This window comes from Monodelphis domestica, chromosome X (genome assembly GCF_027887165.1).
Source record: "Monodelphis domestica isolate mMonDom1 chromosome X, mMonDom1.pri, whole genome shotgun sequence".
NCBI lineage: Eukaryota > Metazoa > Chordata > Mammalia > Didelphimorphia > Didelphidae > Monodelphis > Monodelphis domestica.
Genome location: NC_077235.1, coordinates 26,248,859 through 26,263,705, shown reverse-complemented (window position 1 = coordinate 26,263,705; position 14,847 = coordinate 26,248,859). Strand labels below are relative to the sequence as shown.

At 42.0% G+C, this 14,847-nt stretch overlaps 1 protein-coding gene across 6 annotated transcripts in view; it reads right to left on the bottom strand.

Moving 5' to 3' along the window:
• RPS6KA6 (ribosomal protein S6 kinase A6) overlaps nucleotides 1-9,387 on the bottom strand; it is a 113,521-nt gene extending 104,134 nt beyond the window's left edge. The window contains exon 1 of one of the 6 annotated variants that reach the window (XM_056809168.1): nucleotides 8,950-9,387. The gene's annotated coding sequence lies outside the window, so the exon portion shown is untranslated. Of the gene's footprint in view, nucleotides 1-2,200; nucleotides 2,431-8,201; nucleotides 8,263-8,949 lie in introns of those variants that run through there. The other 5 variants (XM_007507395.3, XM_056809167.1, XM_056809170.1 and 2 more) reach the window with 5 other exon arrangements.
• Between the last annotated feature and the right edge of the window lie 5,460 nt (nucleotides 9,388-14,847).

Genomic DNA, 14,847 nt, shown 5'->3' with positions numbered 1-14,847 from the left:
GTCCTGGGTTCAAATGTGACCCAAGACATTTCCTAGCTATGTGACCCTGGGCAAGTCACTTAACTACCAATTGCCTAGTACTGATTCTAAAACAGAAGGTAAGGATTTTAATGGAAAAAAATAGAGAAAATTGTCTTTACTTGTTTGCGTGAGCATGAAGCCATCTGATAATGAATAGCTAAGAAAGAAGATCTGGTAAAATAAAATCCAATGTAAACTTTATCAAATTTAGTAATACATTTTCTTAATTAACAAGGAGAATATATTGGAGGATGATTTTGGATCCTATTTTGGAGGATGATTCTGGATACTGCAATGATTTCATTGTTTTATGAACACAGAACCTAATTTAATATTACATAGTACTATGGAAGGTACTTCTCTGTCATTGGGGCAAGATCTGCACGGAGCCTTACACACAGCTTACCAGTGGTTTCCTTGAATAATTCTCTAATATCAGCTTATTTTTGTTATTTTTCAAGCTAACAATTTATTAAGTGCCTATTATAAGAAAGGTACTATGCTAGGCATTGGGGATATAAATATAAAACATGACAGTTACTGCCTTGAAGGAGGGGGAGGGGCAGAGATATGGCATTGGCACAGTTAAGAATAAAACAACATAAGGGCAAAGCAGAAATCCAGAAAGGGATGTAAGAAAATGTTTCCTACAACTGGCATGTCAAGTGGAGTCAAGGAAGCGAAGGTTCTAGTTAATCACGATTTTACTACAGATAACTAATACAATTCTCTGAAGGATCAAAACTTGTTGCTACATCATTAACAATCCAAAATCCTGATTTAACTTCAATCTGTCATACTATTCTGGGAAGGCTAAACAAATTACTTTTAAGACAGTGACACCTGCTTCATTTGGGGAAAGAATTTTAAAAGAATATTTTCTAAACTATGTATATGTGCGCATGTGGCACACACACACACACACACAGACACACACACACCCTTATCTTAGCAAACCAAATGAGAAAGTATTCCACAGTATTTTTATTACAGTACCTATTACAGTAATCTCTCCAATATCCCCAGAGCAGGTGAAATTTTTCATCTTTGAAGGTTTAGGGGGAAATTAGCTTAATTGAACTTTTTCTTCTCCTTGTTTTAACCTAAATATATACAGTAAACTTGCCTGCATATTGGATAAATCTTGCTTTTAAATTCAATAGGACATACAATATCCTTTTTAAATGACTTGCTCAGAGGTTTCTTTTTGCCTCCAGGCTTTCAGCTCATAGTTAGTTAACAAGCAGCTTAGATCCCAGCAGAGAAGCCTTTTGAAACCCAAACATGTAACCCTTAACCTGTTCAAAAGAGAGCTAAGAGAAAACAATTCAGCCTTTAGGTTGGTATTTCCAAGCCTTTAGAACAGAGAGAGGGTATGATCATTTGGTTTTCTGGCAGGCAAAGGGAGTGAATTAAACTGAATAAAAACATATTCAAATCATGAAACTCATTGGTCTCCGGAGTAACAGACTTTTTTGGTTACCTGTGCTTCTGTTACCTCTCCATCACTGCAAAATTTGAGAACCAAGTCTATTAAGTTTATAGGAATTAATTTAGACAATACCTACAGTAGGACTTCATTAGATAGGTAATTTTCCTATCTAGAATGTTTAGGACTAAATTTATAGTCTTTCATGAAGTAAAATTTCATCTAAGGGTGATTTTTTTCCAATCATTTTTTTTAAAAGTTCTAATGCCAAGACATATATGAATTCAATTCTTTTAAACAAGTTATGCAAAAAACTCCAAAAAGAAACAAAAAGACTCCATACCTAAGAGTTCCTTTTATTCACAAGGATAAATTTTGAAAAATACACATCTGAGTTTTCGGCTTCCTCTTTTCCTTTCTTAAAAGATTCTTGCCCCACAAAGCTTTGCCCAGTCTAATGCCTAATACTGAACACTGCCCACCAGCTAAATACAAGTCTAACTTTTCAAAAGCCATGCTTAGAACAATTGTCTACTGTGAGTAGAGTCCACTTTGGGGGTAATTAGTAGAAGTATAAATTAAAAATATGCACAAGAAAGTATACTGAGTTGCCTCAGCAACAGAAGAGCAACCTAAAAATAGACACTCTATGAATATATGGTTGTAAGCCACACAGTATGCACAGGACATTGCGATACACAGCACATATTCACAAACACCCCAAAACAGGAAGAGCATTGTCCTACTTACCTCTTATCGCAGTGTCTTTAAGATCTTCATGAATGAAGGCACTGGAAGAAGAACACTTTATCTTTCCTACTTTGTGAAAGCCAATGAGGAGGCACCAGCACCCTTATTGGCAGGGATATGCAGAAACACCTCCCTATGGGTAGGAGGATGTCTACATTGAGATCTTAGAAGGTTTGAGAACTAAAAATAAGCGACTGGTAAGAGGTGGGGGTAGGAGGCAGGGTTTTGGGGAAGGGAATAGTCTATCTGAATCACCTTCAGTGCTTCTGAGCACACATAGCATACTAAATGTATCAGAAAAAGTAAAAAAAAAATCAAGACTTTTGACCACAAAGAACTTCTCATTTAAGAATGCACTAAACAGTGAGAATAAAATCATTTCTTTTCAAGTAAACCAAAGTAATGAGCCTCAAAAGTTAAGCAATTTAACTCAATCTAAAATATTCCCACCAACTACCGTCCTGTTTCAAACAACCCACTGCCCTTTTAGACCGTAGTCTCTTGAAGCTCTACTCTACACACACACAAACACACACAGAGTCAGAGCCCTATTAAAGCTAACTTCCTCCATGATCCTGAGGGGGCACTGATAGACAGGATATACACAGTATATACTGACATACAAGTGGTCAGTCACATAAGCTGGGGAGGGGCAGTTGTTACTCATCTTATTGTCTGGGTACTGAACACTCCCCTCATGACATACCTAGGAAAACCATGAGAGAAGGTCCAAACACCAAATTCTATACAGTTGCTACAACAAAGCAGTTTGGAAAATGCACGATTACATTCTCTGGCATACTCCCTGTTCACACCTCAGCAATTAGGAGGTGGCAAAGCGTACCTCAACTGAATTGAGAAATATCACTAGCTACTAGCAACTGGGAGGGTTAGACTTGCTGACCCAGAAACTCGACTTCCAGAAAGTCACTACTCCTCATTCTATCAGGAATATAGCAATCCTAGGTCCTGAGCACTAGCAAACCTAATATAAGAGGTGGGCGGGCAAGGATAATTGTGAAGGTGGTTTTGGGTCACCTAAAGAAAACAACACTGGATAAACACAAGGACTGCATATGCCAAATCATAAATTGGTCCTGACCTCCATAATCAATTGTTGAATTCATACTAAGTCAAAGTCCACTCTTTTCTTACTGAGCAACTATCTGAATAAGAGAAAAGTAAGCTGCTGATGAGAAAAATAAAAGAATAGAGACAATCAGTGAACCTAATATCATGGGATTGGGGAATTAAGGAGGAAGGAGAGGGAAATTCAGTATGGTGAATTCCTGATATGGAAACTACTTCTACAGAGGCAGACCAACAACTAGCCTGGAAGTATACATATATAAAGTCTTAGAGAAGGCCATGAGGTTGGTTAAATAATTTGCCCAGATCTTAAGCTAGTATGTGAAAATGGCATGATTTGAACTCAGGTTTTCCTTGAATGCCAATTTCCATGCCAACTCTATACCACAAGGGGAAAACAAGGAGAGGTTTTAGTTTTTCTTTTTCTTTCCTTTTAAAAAATCCTTACTTTCCATCGTAGATACAATACTGTATATTGGTCCAAAGTAGAAGAGTGAAAGGGATATGCAATGGGGGTTAAGTGACTTGTCCAGGGTCACACAGCTAGGAAGCTTCTGAGTCTACATTTGAACCCTGATCTTCAGTCTTGAGCTCTCAATCTACTGAACCACCTAGCTGCCTCAAGAGATTTTCTTTACAATTTAAGTTTGTTGGTCTACATAGCATAATGATACAAAGTTCTTCTGTTCATCAGACATTTGTTTTATGGTTGTGGGAGGGATAGGCTAAGTGGAAAGATAGTTGCTTCTGAGGTACTTCAGGACTTTGTGTATTTGTTAGGAAGGTCCTCTTGCAAAATTCATATGGATACTGTTACTAGTTACCACAGTACCTTCCCCACACATATGCACATAGAAGAGTATCAAAATTATTTGATGAATTAATAAAATGAAATTATAAATGAGCATATTTTATTAGGCCTTTAGATTCCCTAAATCCCTATGGTTTAAACTAAAAATCAACCAAATGTCTACAAACTTTAAAAGAGAGATCTTAGTCATGAAAATGTCTAGTTACTACTGAGATTTTATTTTAGAAGATCAAAATAATATACTATTTAGGAAGTTCTTGTAGACTTTCGGAAGTTTAGTTTAATGACTTGAGAAAGGCAGCTAAACTATTTCCTACTTAGAGACTGTTTTTTTCTGCTTAGCTCAAGTTAGTACTAATAACTTTAATGGTTCTCAGGGGCTCCAAAGAGCTTCCCCCAAAAAAGGCATGCTGCAACTTGTATCTTAAAATACACCGATCACTAGGAAAGGACATACACATACATACACACACACACACACACACACACACACACACACACACACACACACACACACACACACACAGTCCTAGGAATATGTAACTGGGTGAAAACTTTATCTGGAAAGCCAATGTGTTTTCTAAGTTCCAGGTGCCATGATTCTGAAAGGATTACTTATCAAGGTGGAGCACCAATTATAAGGGCATTTGAAATTAGTGAACAAAATGGTGAGGAAACTTGAGACTTTGTCATTTCATGACTGGTAGAAGGAATTGGGGTTAGCTCTATCATATATGAGAAAAAAATGAATTCTCCCTTTAAAACATAGTATTTCTATTTTACTACAAACCTAAAGTTTACAAATCATCTAAATCCCTGTGTTATAAATTGAAAATCAATCGTCAATCATCATTTTGATGATTCTGTATGATAACTGCACAATTTGATTATTCAGAGAATGGCATTTAATTTACTTGTTTTCTCTTTGATTCTTTGTTCTATGCTCTGCAGTTCACCTTCTAAATTTGCTACACACAACTTTTGTCTTGGTAAGGCAGCTTTGTTGTTTCCCTGTTCATTCTTCATTAAAGAGGATGCGGCTTTTTTTTCACTGTTTTTGTTTTCTGCAGGCTATTGATTCATAATTTCCTTCAGCCAGCCTCCAATTAAGAAGTGTCTATTGTCAGAATAGCACATTATCAGGACTTGACACTAAGCCCATAGTTAGTGTAACCACTGTCTCCTTTGGAGATTTTCCATGAAAACTCATTTTGGTTTGTTTCTCTCATCTCTGCACTGCTGCCATTATTCTTTAAATTACTATGGAACAGAGCAGTGTTGTGAGGGGAGGTATTAAGGCAAAACCACTCCGTGTATCTGGCACATAGTAGGCTGAAATGACTGTGCTGAATGCATTCATTCATCACTGGCACTGGGGGGCAAATAAAACCTGTAAAACAAGAGAAGGCCAAAGGGTAGATTCCTGGGGCATTCCACTAGAGACTTATTTCCAAGCTGACATTAACTTTTTAAAGACTACTTTTGAAAAATGGTCAGAATGTAGGTATAGCTAATCTTTCTATAGCATTCCCCTGATCTATCATCTACTCTGCTAGTTACTCTGTCAAAAAGGGGAATTAAGTTGGTTTGGCATGACTTGTTAATGATGGAGACATGTTAGTATTTAGTAAGTGATTATCATTTCTCTTTTGTAAATTTCACAAACCATCTCTTTGATTCTGTTTCTAGAATTTTGCAATAATAGAAGGGAAGCTCACTGGATATAAGAAAGGAAACAAGCATTTATTAAGTTCCTACTATGTGACAGGCTCTGTGCTAATTAAGTATTTTTAAAATATCTCATTTGATTTACAAAGATCTCACTGAACTATAATGGGCTAAGTAGGAAAGTATATGGAAATAACTCCCTGATATAACATTTTCTATGATAAAAATGCTTTTCAGATTTCAGTAAACTTACAACCAACCTTCTGGAAGGCAACCTGTTAGGATTCTGGAAACTGCCCATCTTCAAATAAGAGAAATACAAAGAACTGACAAAAGCCATCAAAAATATAAATCTACTCCCACTTTATTTTTGGATTCCAGCATTCACCGTATATATATTGCAGTGATATTTCCTAGGGCTTAAAAAGCAAAGAGATTCTTATATTTTCTCTAAATACAATAATTAAAAAAAAAACGTGATCTACAGTAAAAAAAAAAAAAACCACTGGTTCTATAGAGAATTATTTGATTGAAAGTAGTGATTGAGAAACAAAATTTCTACATCAACAACAGTCTGGTAAGACATGAATTATAAATAAATAAAATAAAGAAGCAGGAAATCCATCTTTTCTGTTATCAAAAACAATTTTCCAAAAAACAATAAATCACCTCAAAGTACAAACTACACATTTGCCTTTCTCTTGGAGTACTGAATTAGATTGACTTTAGTGTTCAATTTGGCCAACAATAAATCGTTTTAAACAAAAATCCATCTTCTCATTATTGGCACTTTAATCTTAGAGCGGTGCAACAATTTCCACTTGAATGTTTGTTCAAAACACCGAGGTAGTTAGGACATAATTAAGTGCTAAACCACAACAATATTTTAAAATCACAGTGAATTAATATCAGAAGGCATATATGTGGAATAGTCAAAGGAAGAGAAAAAACTCACTTGGCATGCTAAAGGCTCTCACTCTGCCATGTTTTCAAAATATTTTTAAATGTGAAATTACTTGCATAAACTTCTTTTATAGAAAAGAGCGGCTACAAAACGTTTTAGTCATCCCTGTATGACAGAAACTTTATTGAGTAGAAAACGGAACGACATTCCAAGGATCAAATTAACCTCTACCACGTTTTCTGATGTAAAACATAAAATGGTATTTCTGAACTGCCTACACCACTAGGAAAAGCCATCTAGCACAATATTTCCCAGGAATACTGAAGCACCAACTTCAATCTAGCTCTGTCTTCATATCTAATATAGATGTTCATTAAAAATGAATGTGGCAAACAACGTCTGACCTCTAATTCAACTGGAACAAAAGAAAAAGGGAACGATAGTTTAGTCAAGCATGCGGTTTTGTTTTTTTTTAAACGGAACTAGTTCTTGAAAGTAAAGGTGCTTGCTGGGCACCAGACCTCTGTGGAACCTCAAAATCCTCTATTGTAAAGCACCTCGGTGGGAAATGACTTTTTAGGAGGAATGTGGGGGCCTCTGCTGGTTCATTTACACGAAAGAAAAAAACAGCAATTAGAAAAGTAATCAAACGATGACAGCAGAGGCATCTCACACTTCGAAGGCTTCCACATTTGTACAAACCCCATCGTTCGCTTGACCGTAGCCCAACGTAGTCCTAGGAGGCTTTGACAATGAGCCTAGGCACAGCGGGAGCACACCACGTAGGGAAATCACGTTGGGAAGGGGAACGGCCTCAAAGGATCTAGCTGAAAAGCTGCCTATATTTTATTAAAAGTACTTTTGAAAAATCCGAGCCTGACTTTTTGAGATTCTGTATCGAGGAGAGAGGGAAGGGGAAAATTGCCGGAATCGCCAGCATTCTAGGGAATGTGAAGAAAGGGAAAGAAGAAGAGCTCGGTCGGACAGAGCCAAGCGACCAGGGCAGCTACTGCCTCAAGGTATTAGCAGCCCAGGAGTGGGCTGAGAGAAGGAAGTTGGAGAGGAGCGCGCGTCCCTAAGTGCCCAAAGCTACTCAGCTACCTGGGCTGCTTTACGGTTTTGTTCGCTGCTGTCAGCGGCTGCTGGGGCTACTCAGCGGCTGCTCCCCTAAAGTGCACACGGACGATCTCCGACCAGAGTTCCGTGCCGGGGTGCCCTCCACCCCCCGGCCCACTCTAGATGGGCCGGGGGGCAAAGTTAGCGGCGCGAGCAGCCGCAGCAGCAGCAGCGTGAGCAGCTAAAGCCGCACGGCAGCCGCGCGCTCGCTACCTCCGAGATCCAAGCTCCAACCGTCCCGGGTCCTGGCTCCCCTACCTCTGCCCCCAGGGCGCCTCCTGGGGACTGGGGAAGAGGGCCAGGATGCGGACAGGGCCAGGGAGTCACGAGGGGGCTAGCCCAGGGGTCTCGCTCCCAATCGGACAGGGGAAAGAGAGCGGGCGGCTTGCGCCAGCCCGGGTCCCTCCACTCACCTCGCCGCTGCTCCCGCCGCCGCCGCCGCCGCCACCACCACCGCCACCGCCACCGCCACCGCCACCGCCACCGCCGCCTCCTCCTCCTCCTCCTCCTCCTCCTCCTCCTCCTCCTCCTCCTCCTCCTCCTCCTCCTCCTCCTCCTTCACCGCCGCCGTCTCCTCCTGCTCCGCCGCCACCGCCACCACCGCACACCTCCATTTTGTGGTGCCAGGGATCCTCCAGCGGAGCGAACGGCAGCATCGCCCCTTCACCAGCCGCCGAGGAGGAGCCGGCGGCCGCCGTCGCGGCCACACATCCCGTCGTCGCTGCTGTCGCTGCCTCCGCCGGTGCGGCGAGCCCAGCAACCGGCTCGCTTGTTCGCTCTCTCTCTCCTCCCGCGCTCCCTCCTCCCCGCGCTCCGCTCCGCGGGCGCGCGGAGCCGCCGGGCTACCTCACGCGCGCGGAGCAAGGGGTGCCCTCTACCGCCCGCTGCTGCTTCCCATAGAGGGGGCGCACGGGGGTGGAAGTGGTGCTGCTGCTGCTGCTGCTACCACCGCTAAGTGGGGCTGAAACTGAGACTGAGGCTGAGGCTGCTGCCGCGCGTTGCCCGCTCCCGCCGCTACTGCGACTGCTGCTCAGCCGCGACTCACCACCCGCCCCCTCCCCCCGCCCGAGCCGGAGTCCCAACCCCCTCCCTCGCGCCCTCCCCCGCCTCGCGGCTTAGCCAATATGGCGGCGGCCGCCGCGGCGGCGGCGGCGGCGTTACCTGTGCGGCCGGCGCCTGGAACCCCCTACGGCGGCAGCACAGCGGCGTCACCCGGACGTCAACGGAGATTCCCCAGCCTGGGCTGAAACTATGGAAGGAGGAGGATGCTGAGAGAGGAATGGGGAGGGGAGGGGAGGGGAGAAGAGGAGAGGAGAAGGGAGGGAGGGAGGGGAAAAGAGGAAAAAAGAGAGGAAAAGAGGGGGAAAGAGAGGAGGGGATGGGGAGGGAGGTAAGGGAAAGAGTAGAGAGGGGAGGGGAGCGGAGGAAAGGGGAGGGGAGGGGAGGGGAGGGAAAATGGAGAGGGAAGGGGAGGGGAGGGGAGGGGAGGGGAGGGGAGGGAAAGGGGAGGGGGCTAGGGGCGGGCAAAGGAGGCGGAGGAAGCCACTTGTACTAGGAGCCGCGGCTAACCGCTTCAGTAAACCTGTTCCACGCACCGAGCATGCGCGGCACTGTTCACACATGCTCAGCAGGCCCTCTCGGGGCTTCAGAGTAGAGTAGCCAGAGAAAGGATTCCCGAAAGGGTAGCAGGAGTAGCCTGTCAGAGGAGGAGGGGGATGGGGTAGAGAGAGGCCCTGGGCGGGACAACGAGAAGGTCCGGAATAGCAGCTCCCTTTTCAGGACCCACAAAAGCATCTTACCGTAGAACTTACTACCACGCACCCCCTGACTTTGTGACAGACCCATGAGAAAGTAAGGAACTGAGCATCCATTATGATCTCCTTTGTCCATGTGCCCAACTAAGGCGAAAGGGGACTTCCCTTCCCCCTGCGCGGGCCAGGCTCATTTCTTTTTCTCACTGAAAGTGTCCCATCCTAGGTGCTTCCAGCGGGCTTCTCTTTACTATCACTCGCAGAACACGCGCGGGCGCACACGCACGCACGCGCGTACACGCACACACACGTGCACTGCATGGGTGCATTTTTAGCCCCAGAAACTTAACTTCGCTGATTGCTCTTTGTGACAAGAGTGGCCTAACGGTCTACAGCAGAAACGCCTCTGTTGGAGAACTTCTATGTTCTCGTATCCACTCCACGTTTCGAAACACCACAGAGCTTAAAGCAGACACGTTCTCCTTGTAATTCTGCAAGTTTAAAAGAGACGCTCAGTACCTTGGACAGGTTTTTTCCACCCTTCTACCTAAAACTCTTTCCTTGCCCTAAAACCTGTCACCTGGTTGCCGTCGTCGTGGCAAAATTCTTTCCTACCTCCCTTTCACAGTCCTACCTCAAGTAGCTAACAAATTAAATGAAACGGAGTGTGTGTGAGACAATGAGTTTGAAAATAAGGATCCCCATCAGTGATGCTTAGATGATAGCACAGATGCCCTCAACCCACTCCACCACGGTCCCAGGTGTGAAGTGAGCGAAACTGATGGGATTCACAATAAGAGGGGAAATTCGTTGGGAAAAAAAAGTAAGGAAAGGATAGAACCAGATCGGGACAATCGGGCTATAAAGTATGGAAAAGGTATTTGTGGGGGAGAGCATGCTTCTTTTGTGTGTGGAGTATCCTGACTCGTAAGTTTTTATGTTTAATATATCTAAAAGAATAGGGGTCGTTCTCACAATGTCTGTATTATGTGCTTATACATCATACTTTTAAAACTGAGGTAGGCATTTATTCTCTAACTTTGCTAGGTTCAAGAGAGGATACAACAATGTCTAAGACAAGGGCTTGCCTTAAAAGAACTTGTCAAATATCTGTACCATATATATCTGCCAAAGTAATTTTATCAGTAATAGATCAAAAGCCCTCAGAAAGGGAGGACCTTTCTAAGTTCTTTTGTTTGGGTCTCAAGTCTGTAACAGCTGTTCTTGGGGAGGATAATAAGTATCTTAAAAGTGTAAGATTTTTGTAAAGTGCTTCGCACAGTGCCTGCAGAGTAACTGCTTAATAAATACTTATTCCATCCATGTTAACCCTGAGACTTGCTATTCATGATATCTCTATTTGAGACATTCAGATCTTCCACAGAGTAAAGGCAATATAGGCAGCTGACTTTTTTAAGATTAAACTTTATTTTTTTAAACAACAAAACTCCACCTCTCCCTCTACCCTTCCCCCCTCCCCATTGAGAAAGAAAGAAAAATAAAACCACTATTACAAGCACATATAGTCAAGCAAAACAAATTCCCCCATTGGCCGTGTCCAAAAAAAATCTCAATCTGCACACTGAATCCCTCTCTGTCAGGAGGTAGGTATCATGTTTCATCATGAGTCCTTTGGGATCACAGTTGGCCATTGCGTTGATCAGAGTCCTAAAGTCTTGCAAAATTGTTTGTCTTTACAATAATGTTTTCATTGTAGAAATTTTTCTCCTTGTTCTGCTTACTCTACTCTGCAGGAACAGATAGTTATCTGTTTCTTTTTCCAGGGTTTAGGGAAAAGTTTAGCCTGAGCTTATCTATATAACATACAGCAGTCTCTGGAACAGCAGTAACTTCAGTACTGCTGTGTGGTATAATGGAAAGAAAACTGGCTTTAGAGCTAGAGCAGCTGGTTTTGAATCCACCCCCTGCCACCTCATTACCTGTGTGACCTTGGCTGAGACATTTTACTTCTCTAGGCCTGCCTCAATTTTCTCATAGATAGTATCTTCCAGTGCTAAGTCAGTGATACTATGTAGCAACAAGTTGTGTGAGGCCCTGAAGAATATGGATAATTTAAGGACTGAAGTATAATAAGCCTAGGATATAAATAATTAGTTGTTGTCCTTTGTATAGGATAATGATGCTGATGATGTTGAAACTGTCTCATGGAATCTGAGGTTTTTTTTCATTTTTTAGGATCAGTAACATTAAGGCACCTTACTTTCTGAACTCTTCCCTGCCTATACCAGTAAACACACACTGGCCAGCAAGAGATAGTACTGTTATGGGCAGCCATCTAATTTAGCAAAACCTTCTCGAAAATACAACCAACCCATCTGGGCCTTGTTAAAAGGTTATGGAATATAAGCTGGAGGCCTTTGATCAGCAGGTCAGAAATCACACAAAGTTCCTACCCTGTGGTTTTGCTCTCTGATGAGCACAGAGAAATGTATAACTGAAAATATTATTATAGAAAGAGCCACCTGGCTTCTCAGTGTATCCATTGTAAATACTTTCCAAGAGTTTATAATGTAACTCATTTTAAAATGGTGCTTCAACTATACATAGAAATGCACTATACAGAAACTGTTCCTTTGGAACTATTTTTTATTACATCACCAAGTTTGGGCTAATGTCCAGAAGCAGGGATGGCAATAGCAAATTCATTACTTAAGGTCTTGTTAAGGTTCTATTGTGAAGGATAATGATTTATTAGCTTAAGTAATACCAGAATAGTGTAATGGAAAGACACTGGACTTGGAGTCAGAAAACTTTATATTAATAGAAGTAGTGTCCAGACAAGAGAGGTAATAGTCTCAATGTTCTCCTCGCTTCTTGGACTACATGTGGAATACTGTGTTTAGTTCTAGGCAGAAAAGAAAATGACAAGCAGGAGTAAGTCCAAAGGAGAAAAATAAGGGTGCTAAGGGGGATGGGGTGAGAACCATGTTATAGGATTAGTTGAGGGAACTAGAAATGTATAGGGGGACCATGCTAGTTAGTCTTCAAGTATGGGAGAGGCTATCATGTGGAAGAGGGATTCATCTTGTTCTGCCTTAGGGAAGAAATAATAGCAGTGGGGTAGACAACGCAGAGGTAAATTTAGGCTTAACATAGGGGAAAACCTCCTTCCAATTCAAGTCCTTTAAAAGTTAGTTAGGGCAGCTGGGTAGCTCAGTGGATTGAGAGCCAGGCCTAGAGACGGGAGGTCCTCGGTTCAAATCTGGCCTCAGATACTTCTCAGCTGTGTGACCCTGGGCAAGTCACTTGACCCCCATTGCCTAGCCCTCACCACTCTTCTGCCTTGGAACCAATACACAGTATTGATTCCAAGATGGAAGGTAAGGGTTTAAAAAAAAGTTAGTTAGGCTGCTGTGGGACATAGTGGGTTCCCCACCATGAGGTCTTTAAGCAAAGATTGGATGGATACTCATTAGGTATCTCCTAGAAGAGATTCTTGATCAGAAATGGGCTAGATGAGATGGTCCTAGAGGTCCCTTCTAAGCAAAAGGTTTTGTTATTCTTCAGCTTGGAGAAAATTTAAGTGAACCTAATTACAGTTTTTAAATCTTTGAAGGACTGTCATGAGGCAGGATTTGGTTGGCTCAGTTTATAAAAGAATTTTCTAATAATCAGAGCTATTCCCAAATGGAATTCTCCCCTCTCCCCCTCCCCATATACTAGAGGTCTTACCTGGAAATCTAGATGATTCTTTTCTAAGGGTTTTTCTAGGGGAGATCCATACTTTAAGTATACTTAAGATTTGGAAATCTGAGATACCATGGTTCTTTTCTATCTGGGTTCAGTTCTTAACTCAACTGTTTACTGAGTTGTATGATATGTGGCAAATTTTCTGACTCCTCTGAGCCTCGGTTCCCTCACCTATAAAATAGGGATGATAATAATACTTGCAGTACCCATTGATATGGTTACAATACATGTGGCGTGATTTGTAGCCACAAAGTGCTATTTGGAGGTAAACAACTCACACATACTTAATAGTTAATATTTATATAACACTTATTCTGTGCCAGATGATATACTAAGCGCATTACAATTATTATCTCATTTTACTTTATATATACTTGTATCATTACAGCCACTATTTCCTGCTAGTTGACAAAAGAGAATATTTTTATTTGACAATAGAATAGATAAGTATGCCCTAATTAGTTTGCTACTGGCCATTTCCCCTTTATGGACCAAATTTGTAATGTATACAAGGGGATACACTTGATCTGCCACATGTTATCCAGGTGCCCTTGAGCCAGTCACTTAACTTCACTAAGTCCTGGTTTCATCCATAAAATTAGAGGGTTGAACTAGATTACCTCTGAGATTCCTTCCAAATCTAGTCATGATTTCTTTTTGTTTTTCCTAGGAGGTGTTACTAATATCAACTTACTTAAGGATAACCCCCCCAATAACTAAATCCATTTAATAATGAACCTTGTTATAATTTCATATGAAAGGGCAATTTGGAACTATGCCCAAAGGGCGATAAAAGAATGTCTGCCCTTTGATCCAGCCATAGCACTGCTGGGTTTTACCCCAAAGAGATAATGGACAAAAAGACTTGTACAAAAATATTCATAGCTGCGCTCTTTGTGGTGGCCAAAAATTGGAAAATGAGGGGATGCCCTTCAATTGGGGAATGGCTGAGCAAATTGTGGTATATGTTGGTGATGGGATACTATTGTGCTAAAAGGAATAATAAAGTAGAGGAGTTCCATGGAGACTGGAACGACCTCCAGGAAGTGATGCAGAGCGAGAGGAGCAGAACCAGGAGAACATTGTACACAGAGACTGATACACTGTGGTACAATCGAACATAATGGACTTCTCCATTAGTGGCAATGCAATGTCCCTGAACAATCTGCAGGGATCTAAAAAATACTACCCACAAGCAGAGGATAAACCGTGGGAGTAAAAACACCGATGAAAAGCAACTGCTTGACTACAGGGTTGGAGGGGATAAGACTGAGGAGAGACTCTAAATGAACACTATAATGCAAATTCCAACAACAGGGAAATGGGTTCGAGTCAAGAACACATGTGATAACCAGTGAAATCGTGCGTCGGCTATGGGAGAGGGAAAGGTGGGGGGGGGGGGAGGGGAGGAAAAGAAAATGATCTTTGTTTCCAGTGAATAATGTATGGAAACGACCAAATAAAATAATGTTTTAAAAATAATAATAATAATAATTTCATATGAACAAAACAGCCATTATCAAAATGAGAACAATTTTGATGCTCAAATAGCTCTTGAAATCTGGTCAAGGTCTTCCTTTTGTAATAATGCTACTTT